At 47.5% G+C, this 21,933-nt stretch overlaps 2 long non-coding RNA genes across 5 annotated transcripts; one reads left to right on the forward strand and one right to left on the reverse strand.

Annotated features, from left to right (window-relative positions):
• Window positions 1-36: 36 nt before the first annotated feature.
• LOC118526118 (uncharacterized) lies at window positions 37-12,155 on the forward strand. Of its 4 annotated transcripts, none has more exons than XR_013446830.1 (7): window positions 37-339; window positions 2,575-2,650; window positions 4,211-4,339; window positions 4,431-5,474; window positions 7,973-8,046; window positions 9,923-11,142; window positions 11,244-12,155. It is a non-coding gene; the product is annotated as an uncharacterized LOC118526118 (long non-coding RNA). The 4 variants fall into 4 exon arrangements; XR_013446833.1 differs by having other exon boundaries at window positions 38-339; window positions 4,431-4,586; XR_013446831.1 differs by having other exon boundaries at window positions 40-339; window positions 9,923-10,052.
• Window positions 9,026-21,412, reverse strand: LOC144381550 (uncharacterized). Its single transcript, XR_013446834.1, has 3 exons — window positions 20,569-21,412; window positions 19,283-19,386; window positions 9,026-9,099 (listed from the first exon to the last, which is right to left on the reverse strand). It is a non-coding gene; the product is annotated as an uncharacterized LOC144381550 (long non-coding RNA).
• Between the last annotated feature and the right edge of the window lie 521 nt (window positions 21,413-21,933).

Here is a 21,933-nt window from a genome sequence, read left to right on the forward strand (position 1 = left end):
GTCATAGACGGTGTCTGATGATTGACAAGCTCAATGCCCAACCCCGCAGGGCCCCAGCTCCCGACCCCTGGCGTTTTGCCGGAAAGCAGCTTCCGCCAGCTAGATGCGTCTTAGGGGTTTAGCGTTTGGGTTCTTTTTATTGTTCCTCCTTGGGGCTGGGGGCGTTATAGAAAAGGGGGCAGAACGCTGCCCAGGTGACAAGCACGTTACTCTCGGAAAGCAGGTGGAGGGCCCGGAGCACCACCTTTGCGCAGTCCGATTCCGTTCTGGGCCGGCTGCGCGCCCTGGACTCCAAGCTGTCCGTCCAGCTGGGAGGCTCCCGCGCTGCTCCCCGCCCCGGTGAGCGGGGCGCCGCCGTTGCAGCCGCTCAAGTCAGAAACCTGGAGGGCATCCTCTCTTCCCGCCTTCCCCCTCCCGCATCCCTCGTGCTGAGGGCCTGCCTTGCAGAGGCTGCTTTCAGGCACACAGGCTAGAGCCGGGGAAGGTAGACGGGCCCGTGGCGACCCCCTGGCTGAACACAGCCGGGCCCGCTGGGGGGGCGGGGGGGAGTGGGGGCGCGGTACAGAACAGAAGCGTGTTGTTTCACAGTTCCCAAGTCCGCAAGTCTAAATTCAGCCATCGCTCCTTGGCGTTCCTTGCCTTGCCGCTGTGTCCCTACCATCTCTGCCTGTGTCCTCAAATGGCGTTCTTCGTGAGTCTGTCCTCATATGGTGGTACTTTCCTCTTATAAGGACGCCAGTCATATTGAATTAGGGCCCACTCTGATCACCTTATGCTAATTTGGTCATCAGCAAAGACCCTACTTTCAAGTAAGGGTACACTGACAGGTACTGGGGGTTGGGACCTAAACAGATCTTGGGGGATACAACTCACCCATAACACCTAAATGCGCCTCCTCACTTCCCTACAGCAACAGAAAGATCACGTCACTCCTCCTGAGGTGGTTTTGAATGTAGGTGAGGTTCGGTAGGGTAAGGTCCCGAGCCAACCACCAAGAAAGGATTCTTGAGACATCTTTGGGCAAAAAGGTGATTTCACTAAAAGCATGGGGACAGGACCGAGTGCAGAAAGAGCTGCTACACCGGGGTTGTGAGTGGCGGCTCATTATATACTTGGGAGTTGGGGGAGGTAAGGAAATGGGAGGTTTTCGAAAGAACTTTCATATGCTAAGGAGGACCTACAAGATACCGGAGGCCTTGCCATTCTCAAGTTAAGGTTGTTTTTCCCACTAGCAAGGCAGTAACATTAAGACAGTTGGGAGCTTCCTTCCAGAAGTTAAGGTACTGTTAAGAATACTCTTTTGGGGGCCGGGGGGGGGGGGCTGGGTGGCTCAGATGGTTGGGCGTCTGCCTTTGGATCGGGTCAGGATTTCCGGGTCCTGGGATCGGGCCGGCATCCAGCACTCTGCTCAGCAGGGAGCCTGCTTCTCCCGCTCCCCCTGCTTGTGCTCTCTATCTCTCTCAAGTAAATGAATAGAATCTTAAAAAAAAAAAAAAAAGAATGCTCTTTTTTTTTTTTGGTAAGATTTTATTTATTTGACAGAGAGAGAGAGAGCACAAGCAAGGGGAGTGGCAGAGGGAGAGGGAGAAGCAGGCTCTCCACTGAGCAGGCGCCTGACCCGGGGCTTCATCCCAGGACCTCGGGATCATGACCTGAGCCAAAGGCAGATGCTTCGCCCACTGAGCCACCCAGGCACCCCAAGAATGCTTCTTTCTTGTGAATCACTAAGACATTTGTAAACTGAGGGAGAGTCCTGTCTTGCAGGACTCTAATCTCTATAAGTTAACCATTTGTTTTTCCTTCTCTGAGCTTTAGGGCAGCCAGGAGTGCCTGAGGAATAGCACACATTCCACCTGGGAGTGTGTGTGTTGCGGGGCGGGGGGTGTGTGTGTGTTGTCAGCTTGTGCTTTGTCCTCAGCTTGCCTTCTGCTCCCTCATCACTCCTCCAGTGATTTCCCATGTTGGAGTAAAATCTTCCAAGGCCTTTCTTCCAAGGCCTTCTTGCCCCTATGTGATCCATGCACCTCAATCTCCTGCCACTGCCCTCCTTGCTCCCTCTCCTGGCTACACCAACTTCTTTGCCCTTAGTCTACCCTGCCCAGCATGTTCCTGCTCTCCCTTCTGCTGGCGTGCTCTTTCTCCCGATACTGACATGGAGTGTGCATGCAGCATTTTATCAGTGCCAAGCCATTCCTGACCATTCTATGTAAAATCCATACCCCTTCTTTCCTGCTTCCTGTCTTGTTATTCTCTTAGTACTTCTCACTACTTGACATATTCGCTCATTTATCCATTCATTGTCATCTACGTCACCATCACCATGTCTATAGAAGTTAGCTCCGATGGAAAACCTTTCTTTTGTTCTGTACTATATGCTCAGGGCATAGAACAGGCGCATAGGAAGTGCTCTCTCTTTCTCTTTATTGAGGCATAATTTACATAACAATAAACCACTGATTGTAAGTGTACACTTCCATGAGTTTGAACAAACGTATATAATCATGTAATTACTGATGTGGGAAACAAAGGCAAAAGAAAAAATTAATTTCCTTACTACTTACACCCCATTGACAGGTCCTTGAAAGAGGCAGAGGGACCTTCCTCTAGGAGCTCAGCTGCCTGGATGTTGACACTTTGCTAAGGGCCAAAGGTAATCTTAGCCAAACTCCCCAGGATCCTGTGAGTCTACTTTAAACATATAGAGATTCCTTTGGAAACTTTCTCTATCTCTACCCCCCAAGATACAGGTTAGTAATCATCCTCCAAGCATGTGGCCCCCTGATATACATCTGAAGAGTCTCAAGACTGCGGGTTTACTAAATAGTATTAAATAGCCTTTTCCTAACAATAGCTAGCCCCCTCAGGGTCCTGGAAACCTTGTTTCCAAAATACCTTGGAGGCTTGTTCTATCCCTAACCCGTCCCAACTTGAAAGCATATAATCAATCACCCCTCACAACCCCAGTGCAACTCTTTCTGCCTACAGGTCCTGTCCCTGTGCTTTAATAAAGGGGTGCCTGGGTGGCTCAGTCATTAAGCGTCTGCCTTCGGCTCAGGTCATGATCCCAGGGTCCTGGGATCGAGCCCCACATCGGGCTCCCTGCTCAGCAGGGAGCCTGCTTCTCCCTCTCCCACTCCCCCTGCTTGTGTTCCCTCTCTTGCTGTGTCTCTCTGTCAAATAAATAAAATCTTTAAAAAAAAAACTGCCTTTCTGCACTGAAGATGTGTGAAGAATTCTTGACTGTTTGCTCCTGGACCCCAACATTTCCTACATCAATCACCACCACATTAGTGATTTAGAACACACCTATCAAGACACCCCAATTCAGGCTTTTGTTGCTATTATAAATGTTATTTTCTTAATTTTAATTTTAATTTTTATTTATTATTATTTTTTAAAGATTTTATTTATTTATTTGACAGAGAAAGACACAGCAAGAGAGGGAACACAAGCAGGGGGAGTGGGAGAGGGAGAAGAAGGCTTCCCCCCAAGGAGGGAGCCCGATGTGGGGCTCGATCCCAGGACCTGAGATCATGACCTGAGCCAAAGGCAGACGCTTAACGACTGAGCCACCCAGGCACCCCTTAATTTTAATTTTTAATTGTTCATTGCTCATATATGAAAATACTATTGATTTGCATATATCGACGTTGTATCCCTTGACCATGCTGAATTCACTAATTATTAGTTCTAGCAGATACTTTGAGGTTACTTGGGATCTTCTATATAAGCAGTGTCAGTTTGCCCATTTTTTGGTGATATTAACTTCATTAACTTTCTGGGTAGCCACCAAATTATTTATTACCAGTATGAACTCCTGAATTTTTATTTTACTCAACAAAAATTTATGAATTTTTATTTTATTTATTTTATTCAGAATTTTAAATTTTATTTATTAACCACCGAGTTATTTGTTACCAATATGAATTCATGAATTTTTATTTTATTTCATTCATTTATTTTATTTACACCTTATTTATTATGTTACCCTTTTTTATACTTTAAATGCAAACATATTTAAATATTTACATTTCAATGGCTCATCGAGGGACCCGGCCTCAGAGCCATCTCTAATCCTCACGGTCCAATCCTTCCCACAGAGCGCGGGAAGGGAGTTCCTTCTCTTGTGCGGGCAGGGGCCGGGGAGGGGAGATCTGTGCAAACTTAGAAAAGTCGTGCAGACCAGTTAACGGGAACCTTCCTTACTCAGCTGTGGCGTTGTGTTGGCACTGCCCCGGCCAGGAAGGAAGGAAGAGAGTGAGGGCTCACTGGACACTGGCCTGTGTCACTGCATTGTTCTGATTGGCCTTCCCAGGCCAAACACCGCAGGGACGGGAAGGTAAGCGGTCTGAAATGTGGGCACCCACTTCATTTCCAAACCTCACCTCTGACCTGGAACACATTTGACCCATCTCGCTGGCAACCTCCAGGGGTGACCTTCACCTTCCAACTGTCTTCGCCCGGCTCCTGGCCTGCGCTGCTGTCCTCATCGGCCAGGCTGAGAAACAGATCTAAGAACAATCGGAACCAGATCTTTTCCTCTTCCAAAGGTGAAATAGCACATTGGGTAATATTACAGGAGACCTGTAAGTATGTTTTTTAATATTCACCCACAAAATCTGAAAAATCGTTGAAGCTGAAATAATCTGTACTTTTTTAGTAAGCAGGAAAGAGACCAGAATTGATGTAACACTAACAAGGGATTTGCATTCCTATTAATTTAATTACCTCAGTGGGAGCCGCTGCTTAGCATACCCATTGGTAACTGGGAGAACGTCCTTCCTTTTGAGAACTATCTCTTGTGACATCTTACCTATTTTTCGCTTTGCAACGAACAGGAATGTGATTAAGGGATATGGCCAGAAGGAAAAATAAAATTTATTTGCAGGATCAGCAAATCTTTAATTTCAGACTTAAGGAAAAACCAGTCAGGCTCAGGTAGATTTGGTCTCTCTGGGGGCTTATTTGAAATGCAGAAGCATAAAGGTACCTATTGTTTCCATAAAAATCAAGTTACCTGTTTTAAGTGATTGCTATGATTCAGCATCTTTCTTAAAAACACAAATAAAATAATCCCTTGAAATGTTGATGCTGCTATTGATCTGCTTGGCCACGGCCGGCTGAGAACCCTCTTAGTCCCGGTGCAGCATCAGTGGGAGGGCTGCCGTGGGGACCCCAGAGAGGCCGCGGGTGAATGTTGAACTTCACTCTATAATTTCACCACAATGTCTTCTCCTGGGTCAGTGTGATGGGGCTGGTGAACAAAATCCTTATCAAAATCTCAAGTGATCAAAGCACTTCTCGTATTTGTCACGTTTGCAGATGGCAATGTGTCGGGTAATGTTTTTCACTTTCTCTTACATAAAAACTCAGGGGAGTAGTTCTCCATCCTTTCTCCCTGCATTTAACAAAGGAAGGCACACGGCACTGAATCTGAGATCATGAAATCCACCTTCCTGATCCCGGTTCAGGAGGTGAGCCTGAGAGGAAGTAAAACGTCGAGCTGTGTCCCTGTGGGAGCACTTCTATATTACGGATCAACCACCAATAAGGGAAGAGATTGGCTCTTTCGATAGTGCTAATCTCAGTGAAAGACTTTAGAATGCCCACATTTTTAATAGAAATGTTTTATATATGGGGGCCCTGGGTGGCTCAGTCGGTTAAGCATCTGCCTTCAGCTCAGGTCAGGATCTCAGGGTCCTGGGATCGAGCCCCACATGGGTCTCCCTGCTCTGCGGGAAGCCTGCTTCTCCCTCTCCCTCTGTGCTTTCTCTCTCTCTCTGTCTCAAATAAATTAAATTAAAAAGTCTTGTATAATCATAACATAAAGGAAAAAAACACTACATTGAGTCTGGATATAAGAGTTCTAATCCTCAGCGATAGCCTTGAGCATTTGGGAGAGACGCCTAAACATTTCGGGTCACAGAGATTTTATCACCAAAAGATGAAATTGGATGAGATAAACTTTAATGTTTCTGTCAGCAATAGAAACATGTATTTGACCTAATAATACACTTGCTTACATTTTATCTTTTATTTCGTGTTACTTTTAAAAGACTGTTTTAAAATCCTGTAAGAGGAGCAGTAATGTGCTTGGGGGTTGAAAGTAATCAAGAATTTATATAGAGCAAGTCCCAAATGATATTCAGACCAATATCTCCCCTATTTTTTAATTGAAAAATACCATCCCCTTTCTTTAATTGAAGTTTTTCTCCAAAATAAAATTAGAGAAATCCCCTGGAAGGGTGGCCAGGTGATGTTACCCGGTTGGAAGCCAGCTGACTATCCTCTGTGCCTAAGCCGCTCAGGCTCATCAACCGCAGAGCTCAGCCTCTCTGCCAGACCAGTTCGTGTTTCTGTTATTCTTGGTGGATTGTGTAAGGGGGGGAAACAATCTTCCTCTGCCCTCTCAGAGTAGGCGTCTATAATCAGACTGACAAAAGACAGATGAACAGGAGAAAAGGTAGACACATTTCACTTCTTGGTATTTTAATTTTTTCCCATGAGTGGAGGCCTTCCCAGAAAAGAAATGAAGACCCAGGGGCACCTGGGTGGCTCAGTCGTTGGGTGTCTGCCTTCGGCTCAGGTCATGATCCCAGGGTCCTGGGATCGAGCCCCACGTCAGGCTCCCTGCTCGGCAGAGAGCCTGCTTCTCCCTCTCCCACTCCCCCTGCTTGTGTTCCTGCTCTCGCTATCTCTCTGTGAAATAAATAAATAAAATCTTAAAAAAAAAAAAAAGAAAGACCCAGGGAAGTGGTCCAATTAGGGGGTGGGGGCATATATGCCATTATAACAAAAGGCAGTAAGTTGTGGAGAAGTGACCAGACCAAGGAAATGGGGTTTGGGCGTCCAGAGGCAGATACGGGGGAGACTAATGGAAGCCGAGGGATGTTCACTGAGGCTGTTTACATAGAGGTGTCCTGGCAGCATCGGTCGTCCTTCCCTTCCTGGTTCCACAGAGGGGCACCCCTTCCCAAGGCAGACTCACTCCCTGCTCGTAGGTGAGGGAGACAGCAGAGAGTTCCCCTGTGTCTGCTGCTTCCTAATTGTCCCCAGCTCAGAATAATCTTGACGCCAAAGTGGTGTATTTGGGGGTGGCATATTCCTTTTTTTTTTTTTTAAGATTTATTTATTTTAGAGGGAGAGTGAGCAAACACAAGCAGGAGGGGCAGAGGGAGATGGAGAAAGAATCCAAACCAGACTTGGAGCTGAGCACAGAGCCCGGCGCAGGGCTCGATCCCAGGACCCTGAGATCATGACCTGAGCTGAAACCAAGAGTCAGATGCTTAACCCACTGCACCACCCAGGCGCCCCTGGGGATGGGGTGGCATATTCTGATTACATATTGAACTGTCACATATGTGGGAACTGGGATTTTCGCAGCACTGTCTACGAGAACTTTCTATAACGGTAGAAATGCTCCGTATCTGTGCTATCCAGCATGGTAACCACTAGCCACGTGCGACTATTGCAGACACGAAGTGTGGCTGGTGCAAGTGAGGGGCTGAACTGTAAATGTGTTTTTTTTTTTTTAAGGTTTTATTTATTTATTTGAAAAAGAGAGAGAGAGAGACAGAGATAGCGAGAGAGAGCACGAGCAGGGGGTGGGGGAGAGGGAGAAGCAGGCTTCCCACTGAGCAGGGAGCCCGATGTGGGGCTCGACCCCAGGACCCTGGGATCATGACCTGAGCCGAAGGCAGAGGCTCAAACGACGGATCCACCCAGGCGCCCTGAACTTTAAATGTTACCCAACTCGGGGCGCCTGAGTGGATCCGTTGGTTAACTGTCTGCCTTCGGCTCAGGGCATGATCCCGGGGTCCTGGGGTCGAGCCCCACATCGGGCTCCCTGCTCAGCGGGGAGCCTGCTTCTCCCTTTCCTCCCCCCGTTCGTGCTCTCTCTCGCTATCTCTGTCTCTCTTTCTCAAATAAATAAATAAAATTTAAAAAATAATACTAAATGTTACCAACTCAGACAGGCACCTGTGGATAGCCGCTACCATACGGATGGCAGAGCTCTGGGACACTGAAACCATCGGAAAATACCAGGTGAGCTTGGGCAGAGGAGCTTCACGTCGTCCCTGTCTAGTGCACTGTCCCCACACTTCATTCTGGGATGGGGTGCCCTCTACTGTCTCCAGGATGACAGTTTTGAAATGTCCTCCATGTGAGCATCTTCAGACTACAGTCCGCTCTGTAAACCCTGCACATCAGCCCAGAACTAACTATTGCTACCACAGAGTCCCGTATTTAAGTGCGCTGCTTCAGACTTTATTCAAGCAGAACATGAACCCAGGAGACAATTACAGCTTTCTGTCTCGGTAGTGAGAGGAACATAAACCATTCTGGATTCTTGATGCACCGTTATTTCTGCTAAATCTTTTCTTCCTGGCGGGGGAAATGTCCCTAGACCTCGCTAGGAGCTGATATCTAGCATTCCCATTTATATGCTGTGTTACAGTAGAGAGAGCCAGGAAGACAGAACTCGGGAGATGCGCATGGGTCTGAGGCAGATGTGGGCAAAATGGCAGGTGAAATTAAGTCCAATCCAGGAAACATGGAAATCTAACAAAGAATCTTATTTATTTATTTATTTATTTATTTATTTATTTAAGAGCAGGGGCGGGGGGAGGAGCAGAGGGAGAGGGATAAGCAGACTCTGAACTAAGCTTGGAGCCCGATGTGGGGCTCGATCTCACGACCCTGAGATCATGACCGAAGCCAAAACCAAGAGTTGGAGGCTTAACTGACTGAACCACCCAGGTGCTCCATCTAAAGAAGAATCTTAAGGAGAGGATCTGAACCTCTGTTTGGTTTGTGAGCATTACCATTTTACGGGTCAGAATTATTTCTAATAGTTGATTCAGGGGCAAGTAAAAACAAAAAGAGAGTCAGAGACGGAGAAGCTGGGCTGGATTCTGCTTAGGGGATATAGTACTATCAAATTCAAACCAATATTTGACTTAGTCAACAACTTCACTTGGGGAGAAAAAAAATGATGCAAAGTTTGTGGAGGAAAACCACTGACTTACCTGATGGGCCACATGCATCACTAAGTAGAAATTGGAGCACCAGAGATTTCTTGTCCTCCCTGCAGGGTATCTGGTGAACAATTAGAGAACATGAGTCATAAGATGCAGCGATGCATGTGGGCTTAAATCACCAATGAGGGGCGCCTGGGTGGCTCAGTCAGTGAAGCTTCTGCCTCCAGCTCAGGTCATGATCCCAGGGTCCTGGGATCGAGCCCCGCATCGGGCTCCCTGCTCCGCAGGAAGCCTGCTTCTCCCTCTCCCACTCCCCCTGCTTGTGTTCCCTCTCTCGCTGTGTCTCTCTGTCAAATAAATAAATAAAATCTTTAAAAAAAAAAGAATTCTTGAGACATCTTTGGTGCAGAAAGGCAGTTTTATAAAAGCATGGGGACAGGACCCGGGGGCAGAAGGAGCTGCTCTGGGGTTTTGAGGGGTGACTGATTATATGCTTTCAAGTTGGGACGGGTTAGGGATAGAACAAGCCTCCAAGGTATTTTGGAAACAAGGTTTCCAGGACCTTCCCAGGACCCTGAGGGGGCTGGCTTTTTAGGAAAAGGCTATTTAGTACTGGCTAGTAAACCCTCAGTCATGAGACCCTTCAGGTGTATATCGGTGGGCCATATGCTTGGAGGATGATTACTGACATATCTTGGGGGGGGAGGGGTAGAGATAAAGGAAGTTTCCAGAGGAATCTCTATATGTTTAAAGTAGACTCACAGGATCCTGGGGAGCTCGGCTAAGTTTACCTTTGGCCCTTAGCTAAGTGTGGACATCGAGGCAGCTGAGCTCCTAGAGGAAGGTCCCTCTGCTTGTTTCAAGGGCCTGTCAATGGGGTGTAAGTAGTAAGGAAATTTAATTTTTTCTTTTGCCTTTGTTTCCCACATCAAATACTTCAGAGAAAAACGCAGAGTATGACAACACGAGTTGCCTTCAAGTCAAAAGGCCGAAGGAACAAATCCAATGTGGAAGCACGTAGAGCAAGAAGGATTTGCAGCTTGCTTCTGCAGAAACGAAGAGACATTGTAGGTGGGTCGTAGGCTTGGGTCTGATTGAGTTTTTAACCTGGGCCGTCACGATACAGTTACGGGTGTAGATTTAAGCAGATGTTCAGGAGGCAGAATGAATGCGTCAAGGGCTACTTAACTCATTTCCGCGAATATTGTGTCTACGCACGGGGCACCCGCGGTGTGCGGGGATAGGAGCCTGAGCAGATCCGCCGGCCCTCACGTCACAGGCAGGGGGCCTGCTGGCCGGCCGGGGGAGCGCTGGGCAGGGCGGGAGAAGGGCCCTGCTGGGACGCCGCCCAAGAACCACCTCCTGCTGTCGGGTTGGCATAGATGGGGATCCTGCCCTTGAGTTGGGAAAGTTGGCTCTCGCCCCGGGTCTGGAGGTTAACCCAGACTGATCTGACCGAGGCAGGACAGTTCATTCCATTTCGCTTGATGATTGCATAAGTGATGTAATCCTGGCCTCTCGGCTGTGAGGGCGGCTTCCGGGAATGGGTTCTTTGCTCTCCCAGAGATGCCGGCAGGTGGAGGCCAGCCTGCACACGATCCCTGGGGCTGGAGAAGCCTTGGGAGCCTGAGGACATCTCGCCGGCGCGGAGCCTACGTGTTGAGCAGGGCAGGGTCGGGAGATGGAGAGAACCCAGGTCTTCACGGAGCTGCGCGAGCCGACAGCGGACGGCCCGGCGGGTGAGCCGCGGCCCGCTTGGCCCCAGGCTCTTCGAGCTACCGCACCGAGCTCCCCGCCACACTCTCGGCATCGTACTGAGGGCTGTGCATGTCCTGTTTGCTCTCCTCCTCACAGCGATTTTTTTCTTAAACTTTTTATTTTGAGATGGCTGTGGATTCACATGTGATTGGAAGGAGTAATACAGAGAAATCCCATGTACTCTCTGTCCAATTCCCCCAATGGTGACATGTTACGAGACCACAGCGCAACATCACGACCAGGATAGTGACCTTGATAGTCGAGTATAGGATATTCCCATCATTGCCCTGTACGGACGCCCCACGTCCTTCCCTCCCAACCTGCCGAACCCCGGCGGCCACTGAGCTGTCCTCCATCACTAGGATCGCGTCTCTTCAAGCACGTTACTGAAATGAAATCTACGGTATGGAACCTTCTGGGGTCAGATTTGGGGACGCCGCCATCTTCTGCCACAGTGATTTTTCTGGGTAGATACCGTCATCCCCGTGTGTGTTTGTTTCCCAGGGCTGTGGTAACAACCCACCACGAAGGGGCGGCTTAAAGCCACAGAGATCCGGGTCTCACCGTTCTCCCATCTGGAGGCCAGAGTCCGAAATCAAGGTGTCCGCAGACCCTGCTCTCTCTGAAAGCTGTGGGGACATCCTTCCTTGCCTCTTGCATCTTCCGTGGCGACCCCTGGCTGACAACTGCACACACGTCACATGCGTCCCCAGGCGAGTCTGCGTCTTCACATGACCTGTTCATCTTAAACATTTCTTTCTTTCTTTCTTTCTTTCTTTCTTTCTTTCTTTCTTTCTTTCTTTCTTTCTTTCTTTCTTTCTTTCTTTCTTTCTTTCATAGAGAGAGAGAGAGCGTGGGAGAGAGCGAGACCGAGCACAAGCAGGGGGAGTGGCAGAGGGAGAAGCAGGCTCCCCACGGAGCAGGGAGCCCGATGTGGGACTCGATCCCAGGACCCTGGGATCATGACCTGAGCCGAAGGCAGACGCTTAACGACTAAGCCACCCAGGCGCCCTTTCATGACCTGTTCTTCTAAGGACACGAGTCACATTGGTTAGGGGCCTGCTCTACACCAGGATGACCTCACCTTAACTTCACGAATTGCATCCTAACGACCTCCTATGGGGGTATGATTCCATTTTTGTCCGCTGCACCAGAATGGGCTCTGCGGCTCCTTTTAAGGAGTCAGCTGGTGGGATCCTTAGGGAACGTGTTCTGTGCGTTCTCTGAGCACCCCGCCAGCCGGTGCTCACCCCGTGTGACCCCGTCCCCCCAGTGTGAGCATGGTGGGGGGAGGGCAAGCCGCCACCAGACCCAATGAGATCCCCGCCTCACTAGCAGACTCTAGCGCCTCTCTCCCCCACGTCGGGTTTATGAATACTGGCATCGTTTCTCTGTTCCATTTTATAATTATTTATTGCTGATGACAGCATGCTGCTGATTTTTTTGCAGTGTTAATATTATTCCCAAAAACCTATTATTTCTCTGTAAATGTTCTCAGATTTGGTACATACAAAATTTTACCATCCGCAGAGAACGACAGCTTTGTTTTCCTTTCTAGTTTCTATTTCTCCTTCCTTCCTGCTGTGCCGGCCAGGACGCCCTATTCACTGATGAATCATGGGGATTAAAGTGCCCTTATATTAACTTTCACCTTCACGGAAATGCTTTTATTTTATTTTTTTAAGAATTTTATTTTTTTAAAGATTTATTTATTTATTTGACAGAGAGAGAGAGACAGCGAGAGAGGGAACACAAGCAGGGGGAGTGGGAGAGGGAGAAGCAGGCTCCCCGCTGAGCAGGGACCCCGATGCGGGGCTCGATCCCAGGATGCTGGGATCACGCCCCGAGCCAAAGGCAGACACTTAACGACTGAGCCACCCAGGCTCCCCGATTCATGGAAATGCTTTTTTTTTTTTTTTTTTTTAAGATTTTATTTATTTGCGAGAGAGAGAATGACAGACAGAGAGCATGAGAGGGAGGAGGGTCAGAGGGAGAAGCAGACTCCCTGCCGAGCAGGGAGCCCGATGTGGGACTCGATCCCGGGACTCCAGGATCATGACCTGAGCCGAAGGCAGTCGCTTAACCAACTGAGCCACCCAGGCGCCCCTCATGGAAATGCTTTTAAAGTTAAAACAGGAAGTATGATGTTTGCTTCCGATCAACACCCTTTTATTAGGATAAGGAAAATCCCCTTATTTCACGTTAAGAATTTTTTTAAATCACGAATAATTATTGATTTTTATTAATTTTCTGTATCTGTTAAAATTATCCTACTTGTTTTCCTTTAATCTGTTAACCCTGGGGAGTAAATAATACAACTTCTGATTCACAGCCTTGTGGTGGTTCCAGGGCTGCACTGTGTTGTCGTCATGCATCCCTACTTCTATACACGTTGAATGTCCTTTGCGATCTTTTATTTACAAGGTTTATTTATGGGTGATATTGGTGAGTCATGTACATTTCTTGCACTTCTATAGTCTGAATTTTATTCAACATTATACTGACCTTACAAACTGATGTCCCCTATTTTTCTACTTTTTGGTATAGTCCGTATGAAATAGGGTTATCTGCCTTCCCAGGCCATGCCTGGTGTCATCCGATGAGCGGAAGCTTTTGACCACGGATTCAATTTCTTCAATGGTTAATAGTTTATTTAGTTTCCACTTTTTCTTCACTCAATTTTTGCAATTTTTATAGAAAATCATATGTTCAGCGGCGCCTGGGTGGCTCAGTTGGTTGATTGTCTGCCTTCAGCTCAGGTCATAATCTCAGGATCCTGGGATCGGGTCCCATGACGGGCTCCTTGCTCAGCAGGAAGCCTGCTTCTCCCTCTCCCACTCCTCCCTGCTTGTGTTCCTTCTATGTGCTCTCTCTCAAATAAATAAATAAAATCTTAAAAAAAAAGAAAGTCATACATTCATTTAAGTTTTCAAAATATTAACATAAAACACTTAGAGTATTCTTATTATTTTAAATTTTATCTGCAGGGCACCTGGGTGGCTCAGTCGGTTGATCATCTGCCTTGGCTCAGGTCATGATCCTGGGGTCCTGGGATCGAGCCCCATGTATGGTTCCCTGCTCAGTGGGGAGCCTGCTTCTCCCTCTGCCTCTGCCCCTCCCTCTGCTCATGCTTTCTCTCTCACTTTCAAATAAACAAATAAAAAAAAAATTATCTGCCGCTTTACCACCTTTCTTCCTATACTTGTTTGTGATTCTTTTTTAGTCATGTTAGAGTTTGATCTATTAATAATCTTTTTTAAACTAGGTTTTGATTTTGTTCATCTTTTCTGTTGTTTCTTTGATTGTATTTTTTATCAACTTTTGTTATTTTTATATTTCCTTGTGCTTTATTTAAATTTACTTTGTTCTTCCTTTTTCAGTTTTTAAAATTAAACTTTTTTTTAAGATTGATGGATTATGTCAATATCAATATCCTGGTTGTACTGAAAGCAGGGATTGATTGATTATTATTATTTTTTTTTAGTAAGCGCTACACCCAGTGTGGGGCTGGGACTCACGACCCCGAGATCAAGAGTTGCATGCTCTACCAACTGAGCCAGTTGGGCGCCCCTAAAAATAAACTCTTTTTTTTTTCTTTAAAGATTTTATTTATTTATTGGACAGAGAGATAGAGAGCACAAGTAGGCAGAGTGGCAGGCAGAGGGAGAGGGAGAAGCAGGCTCCCCACTGAGCAGGGAGCCCGATGTGGGGCTCGATCCCAGGACCCTGGGATCATGACCTGATCTGAAGGCAGACGCTTAACGACTGAGCCACCCAGGTGCCCTAAAAATAAACTCTTAAGTTCGTTCTTTTTAGTATTTCTTCCTTTTAAATCGAGGCCTTGGAAGGTGAGTTTCCCTGCGGGTCTGGCCTCTGGGGTATCTCACAAGTGGAGCATGCTGACTGCTCGCTGACGTTCGGTTCTGTGTAGCTGGTCTCCCTGCTTCCACCAACCTTCCTCCTTAATCCCAGAGTGACTCAGTACACGCGGACAAACACTTAGGTTCTCTAACCTCCTTTTGTTGTTTATTTTCAACCCAATGGTCTTCTTTTTTTTTTTTTTTTTAAGATTTTATTTATTTATTTGACAGAGAGACACAGCGAGAGAGGGAACACAAGCAGGGGGAGTGGGAGAGGGAGAAGCAGGCTTCCCGCAGAGCAGGGAGCCCGATGTGGGGCTCGATCCCAGGACCCTGGGATCATGACCTGAGCCGAAGGCAGACGCTTCATGACTGAGCCACCCAGGTGCCCCAATCCAGTGGTCATCTATCTGGAAGGTGTGGTGTGAATGATTCCAGATTTTGGACAGTCATCGACGTCCATCATCACCTGGGTGCACATACATTTTTGTGAATCTTCCATTTCACATATATTTTATTTAAGTGTCCATGAGAAGGGGACAGCAGGCACTAACTTCATTTTCAGATGAGGAAATTAATCATTAAACATAGTAAGAGCCTTCCCATGGTCACGTATTTATTAAGAGAGAGACCAAAGATTTAAACCCAAACTTGCTTCATTAAAACTCCTCTCCACTGTTCACAGTCATCATCCCTAGGAGAAGCATGGAACAGGTTTCATTTTTACTTTGCATTCTTATGCAACATTTGATTAAAAAAAAAAAAAACAAGCATGTGCTGTTTTTGCAATTTTACAGAAAACAATGAAAATGGGGCAGGGGTTAGGCAATCCCACTTCTGGGAATTTACCACAAGGGCTTATTCCCACAGAATCAAAAAGAGATGTGCAGAAGGACGCTCACCCTAACAATGTCTGCAAGGGTGGGGATCCCCAAACAACGTGACTGGTGTGTGAAGGGCCCATTACGTTACACCCACACCCCAACACCACCAAGGTGGCACCATCTCTAAGATTTCCTGTAATCGTATTTGTGTACAGTCAGGAGGTATCTGGAAAGATCTTTCTAGTACACTAAGTAACATTGGTTTATTTCTGGACAATGCAATCTAAAGTGTTTTTTAGGGGCACCTGTGTGCCTCAGTTAGTTAAGCGTCTGCCTTTGGCTCAGGTCATGATCTCCGGGTCCTGCGATCGAGCCCGGTCGGGCTCCCTGCTCAGTGGGGAGTCTGCTTCTCCCATTCTCTCTGCCACTCCTCCTGCTGTGTTCTCGCTCTCTCTCATTCTCTCTCTCTCAAATAAATAAATAAAATCTTTAAAAAATATATAAAGTGGGGCACCTGGGTGGCTCAGTCGTTAAGCGTCTGCGTTCAGCTCAGGTCATGGTTCCAGGGTCCTGGGATCGAGCCCCGCATCGGGCTCCCTGCTCGGCGGGAAGCCTGCTTCTCCCTCTCCCACTCCCCCTGCTTGTGTTCCCTCTCTCGCTGTCTCTGTCTGTCAAATAAATAAATAAAATCTTTAAAAAAAATAAAATAAAATAAAATAAAAAAAAATAAAAAATATATAAAGTGTTTTCTATTTTTGCTTTGTCGTGTTTAAATAGTGGTTGGATGTGTGAGACCATACCGCGTATTTAAGCCAGTTTCAGAAATAAATAAATAAACAAATAAATACATAGAAGAGAAGGCATCATGCCTGAATGGTACCAGATTCTGAGGTACTGGGGGCTAGGACTTCAATATATCTTTTTTAGGGAACAAGTTAACCCATGACGGGCAGCTTAACTCCACGTACAGTTCCTCACTTCAGGAGGGACGGGGATGAGAAGCTGACCCCCGGTCCCTCTCCTTCCTTCCGCTTCTACACGCTCAGGGGTCAGTGTCTCTTACGTGGGCAGGTCTAGACAGCAGCTGCAGTCATCATGAGCTCAAGGCCAGAGGTGACCCCACATACACAGCCTCCAAACACCCATCAGGGGGAAAAGTGTGGTGTTGGAACCCTCACTGCAGGATTCCCTAAAAGAATATCAGTGGAGGGGCACCTAAGTGGCTCGGTTGGTTGAGCGTCTGACTCTTGATTTTGGCTCAGGGCACAATCTCGGGGTCCTGAGACCGAGCCCCGCGTTGGACTCCGCACTGGGTGTGCCGTCTGCTTGAGATTCTCTCTCTCCCTCTCCCTCCGCCCCTCCCTGCCGCCTCTCTCTGTCAAATCAATCAATCTTTATTTGGAAAAAAAAAAAAAAAAAGGAATCTCGGTGGAATCCACATTTAAAGCCCTCAAAGGATTCGTGCTGAGGTTAGCCCAAGAAGCGTCCTCAGGATTCTGGAAGAGGATTCATCCTTTCCCTAAACCTGGGTATGGGAGGGTCCTACCCTCCCCAGGAGGGGGACAAGAAGCTGGGCGTCACAGGACTGTAGGAGTCTTGGTGGCTGTCAACCATCGCTGCACATTAGAATCATCTGGGGGATGGGGTGTGTGCTTTCCTAAAATACTATCACCTGGGCAAAGATTGGGATAGCTGCTCCACATCATGAGCCTTTAGGGAAATGCAAATCCAACCCAGAGTGAGATACCACTACATACCCATGAGAAGGACTAAAAGTAAGGAGACCACCATACCCAGGGGTGGCAAGGACAGGAAGAAATTAGAATCTCATGCCCTGCTTGTGGGAACATATGGGGAAACACGCACTTTGGAAAGCAGCTTGACAGTTTCTTCAAAAGTTAAACATATTCCTACCATACGACCCAGATATTTGATTTCTAGGTATTTACTCAAGAGAAATGAAAGCACATTGTCTACACTAAGGTTTGTCCATGAACAGTCATGGCGGCTGATTTGTTAACAGCCAAAGAGTGGAAATAACCCAAATATCCAACAAATGAGTGGATAAACTCTGGTATGCCCACGCAGTGGAGTACTACATAGCAAAAAAAGAAGCCAATTATTGATTGCTACAACAACATGAAGAACGTATGCCAAGTGAAAGAAAGAAGCCAGACAAAATGCACCATACATACTGCATCATTCTATGTTGAGAAAATTTTGGAAACTGCACACAGATGCACAGTGATGGAAGATCAGGGGTTCCCTGGGGACAAGGTGAGTGGGAGGAGCAGAAGGGACAGATGACAAAGGGGCACAAGGAGACTTTTGAGGTGATAGTTTCATTATCTTCAGTGTGGTGACGGTCCCACAAGTGAACACATTTCTCAAACTTCCCCAGCTGAGCACTTTAAAAATGGAGTTTGTTGTCTGCTGACTACCTCAATAAAGTTGGTAACAAACAAACAAGGACCTGCTGTCCAAGCCCCAGTCCCCAGAGATTCTGACTTTGTTGGTTGGGGGACAAAAGGATTGGTACTTTTAAGAAACTGCCCCTAAAATCAGCTGGGCATGATCACTGGCCCTTGTAACTTATGGTGGGTGTTGACGTGTGAGAGGCTAGGCTAAGGCTACGCACTTTTAATTTCTGTGGCTGAGAGAAAATATGTTTAAACCAACCCAATGGACATTGTCTAGGAAAATAGTTAAATTCACCACGTTGTCAGTTGAACTACATGAAATCACCATTTTTAGGTCATCAAAGCTCAGGTGCCGGCAACTTCATATGGTTCAACCTATATCTTCAATAATTTCACCTTCATCAAATGGTAGTTGTTCGTAACTGTCATATTAGGGCTGGACCAAGTCCCACTAATGAAGTCACTGATGACGTCACCTTGGACCATTAGAGCTGCAACCTGGGCCGTTTGAGCACCCTTCATGAACCACACTCCCCCTCTCTCCCCCCAAAGCCAGTAAATCCTGGCATGGTGCAAGGAAATACGATTTCAGTTGAAAGTAAACACTATGAGGGGCGCCTGGGTGGCTCAGTCGGTGAAGTGTCCGCCTTCAGCTCAGGTCATGATCCTGGGGTCCTGGGATCGAGCTGCACGTCGGGCTCCCTGCTCCTCAGGGAGTCTGCTTCTCCCTCTCCTTCTGCCCCTCCCTCCTGCTCCTGCTCTCGCTCTCTCTCTCTCTGTCTCAGATAAATAAATAAAATCTTTAAAGAAAATAAAAGTAAACATGATGAATTTTAAGCTTTTCCTTTGGTCCTTTCCATAGACTTCCACCCCAGTTTTCCAGATTCAAATTAAGTTTAACTTTAGATCTACTTTTTCTCTTTTCAGAAGCAACATGTATTTATTGTAGAAGATATGAAAATGGAGAAAAACACAAAGAAGACACGGCAAACTGAGCACACCCCACTGTGTCCACTGCCCACGTCTGAAAACTTAGGATCAACCCGTCGTTAGTCCTTCCTGAAAATTAATTGTGGGTTTTAAACAGTTCTTCATGGCTTCAATAAATGATTTGAGACCCATGTTAATACTCAGGTGGCTTGACGTATGGATTAGTTCCATAATCATCCAAAGTGGGTCTCTTGTGGAAGTGTTTGTCAAGTGCTACAGTAAAAACAACTGGCTCTCTACAGAATAAACAGTGATTCAAATGCAGATATGAGCACCCTCGCTGGCTCAGATGAGAGGGGGAGGAGAGCAGGTAAGTAGGGCTGCCTGGAGATGGATAGGAAATCTGATGAGCTGATACCTGAAAATATTTCAGAGCCACAGTGTGGACAAGTTCATGAACATAAATGATGAAAATCTCAAACCAGAGTTCCAGTGGCGTGGGGTCTTACTTTAAAGCTGGCCAATCCTGGGGGCTCCTCCTCGGTCTCGCGGGTTACCGCAGGGAGAACACCCCTGTCTTCAGATTCCCCTCTGTTCATGTTGCAGACAGAAGCTAGAGCGAGCATTTGGGAAATGAAAACACATTTATTCCCCTTGGGTCATCTAAAAAAAAGTAAATAATCTTAGTGCGTTCAGGCAGCTATAAGAGAATCCCACACATTGGGGGTACTTACAAGCCACAGAATTTATTTCTCATAAATTGGAAGCCCCAGGTCAGGTGAGGATGCTCTCACTGGGTCCTCTCGTGGTGGAAGGGGCCAGGGATCTCCTGGGGTCTCCTTCCTAAGGGCACTAATCCCCTTCGTGAGGGCTCTACTGCATGACCCATCTCCTCCCAAATGCCCGCCTAATGCCCTCCATGTGGGGGTCGGGGTCTCATGGCAGGCATTTGGAAGGACACAGACATTCAGGCCCCAGCCAGCATGTATCTTTCATCCCAACAAGGAAGCCAGAATTGCACAAGGAAGTGCAGGAATCTTGCCCGTTTCCTGCCAGGAATGCCAGGGGGCATGGGGATCTTGTTTAGTACACCTCAGGGAGCCCGGAGCAGGGCCCACAGGAGCTCAGGTCTGTGCTCCCTGCAGGCCCTGAGGGAGGATCCTTCTGCTCAAATTCCAAGCAAGAGCTCTGTTGGTCTCATAGGGACCCATTTGGCCGCACAGAGCTGGTAGGAAGATTATTTGAGCTGGAGACATTTGATGTACAATGGATGCAGAGAGAAGGCTTTTCAGAGCTCCCTTCCTTTGCTGAAAGCAGAGCTTCACCCCCAGATGGGAAGGAGCCGGGCCACTCACACCAGGATGAGAAATCGCATAAACAAACATTACCACAGGGGCCACACCTCCCATTCCCCCTAAAGGCTCATTTGTCTCCCCCTAGCAGCGCTTTCTGCCCCCCAATTAAGTTGGTACATGAACCCCTGTATCTCTCTGTTCAGGGTCCGCTTCATCTGAGCATGCTCACGTGTAGTGTGAACAGACTTGCTCTCTCTTCTGTTAATCTGTCTGTTGTTAAATTTTCAGGCCCCCAGCCCTGAGTCTGCATTGGTGGAGGGAAGGTATTGCCCCCCCGACGATACAAATTTCAGGGGGGGCATTCTGGGGTTGGCAACACACCCCAGGCTGGACCCGGAAGACAGCTGTCTGCTGCCCTGTCTCTGCCCACGTGCGGGTGTTCTGATCGTCTCTTCCCTGTGAGGTCCAAACCTCCCTGTGATGCAATTCGAGAAACTTACCAGAACCGTGAAATCCTGCGATCAGACCAAGTGGTTGCTTAACGGCACGAGTCTCAGCACTAACATCCCGAGATAAGTGTCATAATCTTCTTTAGCAGCATTATGTTCATTGTGGCTTATTTATTTTTTCAGATCTTCAGAAATTCTAGAGTCTTTAAGAAGGCCTGTTTTGACAAGTCTACTCTTGGCAGGATTGAGGTTTGATTCCAAAGGGGCCAAAGTTCCATTCCAAGGAAATCTAGCTAATATTGTACATACAGAGTTCCAGTGCACAGATAGAGACTGAAAGAATATGTGGCGAGTTTATTTAAAAAGCAAACCCACACGATGAGGGTAGAGCCCTGGGGGGTGGGGGGCAAAGTGAAGGGTGGTCCAGGAAGCCACAGACTTTCAAGGAGGAAGTGGGAAACAGAGTCAAAGCCCACAAGTGGGTCGAAAGCTGAAGTGTCTGTTAGGTTGACCCCAGGTGACATGGGGGAGAACGGTTTCAGGGTGCGTGGGGGGCAGGTTCCCTGGAGGAAGTGTCACAGCTAGCACCCATGAGCGTCGTGGAGAACGAAGGAGCGTCAGCCGCCTGAGGGAGGAAGAGGATGACTCCTGCTCATACACCTGCTCGTATCGCTGAAAATTCCAGCTAAGAATCAGCGAGTAATAGGAGAAGAAATGTACAAGATGAGAAGTGGAATCTTTCAAAGTGGGCATGTCCATAAAAGATCAGGAAAAGTCATTCTTTTACAGAGAATGAAACACCCCACCCATGGCCTCTCTCCTGGGTCAGACGCCCTCACGTTCTGTGTCCAGGCTGAAGAGGTCATGATGCACCGGGTGGCGCAGTGGAGAGAGGACTTCCACACACGATGTTTAAAAAACATTCAAAATCCCCTCTGTCCATCAATGACTGAAAAACCGAAAGCAATTAATTAAGAGTTCCTTGTTCTATCTGGACAGGGAAGTCCACTGTTTCGCAAGAGGAAGTTGAGCTGTTAAAGAAAAACCAAAGCCTAAGTGTTAGACTAAGGGAAAGATGAAGGAAGAGCTACTTGCATTTCTGTTGGGGGGAGGTGATAGAACAAAAGAACACAAAACCCAGCAAAACCCCAAACCGACAACTGTACAAAGGCTTCTTAGCAGATCGAGTAATTAAGTTGCAGATTGATCCCCAAATTCTGAGGGCAGAGTGTGCGGGGAGGACCATTCTCTTAAGTCCGGTGGTGTGTGTGAGGTTTCACTGTAGAGACACTGGGGTCCCGGGAGTGGGGGCAGGCCTGCTGGAGGAGCTTTGCTGAGGACCCTGTGCAAAAGAGGCAAGGGCCCAGACGGCGGGGGGGGGGGGGGCTCCCATGTCCTCCGAGCTCTGGGGGTCTC

Source organism: Halichoerus grypus, chromosome 4, assembly GCF_964656455.1.
Source record: "Halichoerus grypus chromosome 4, mHalGry1.hap1.1, whole genome shotgun sequence".
NCBI classification, from domain to species: Eukaryota; Metazoa; Chordata; class Mammalia; order Carnivora; family Phocidae; genus Halichoerus; species Halichoerus grypus.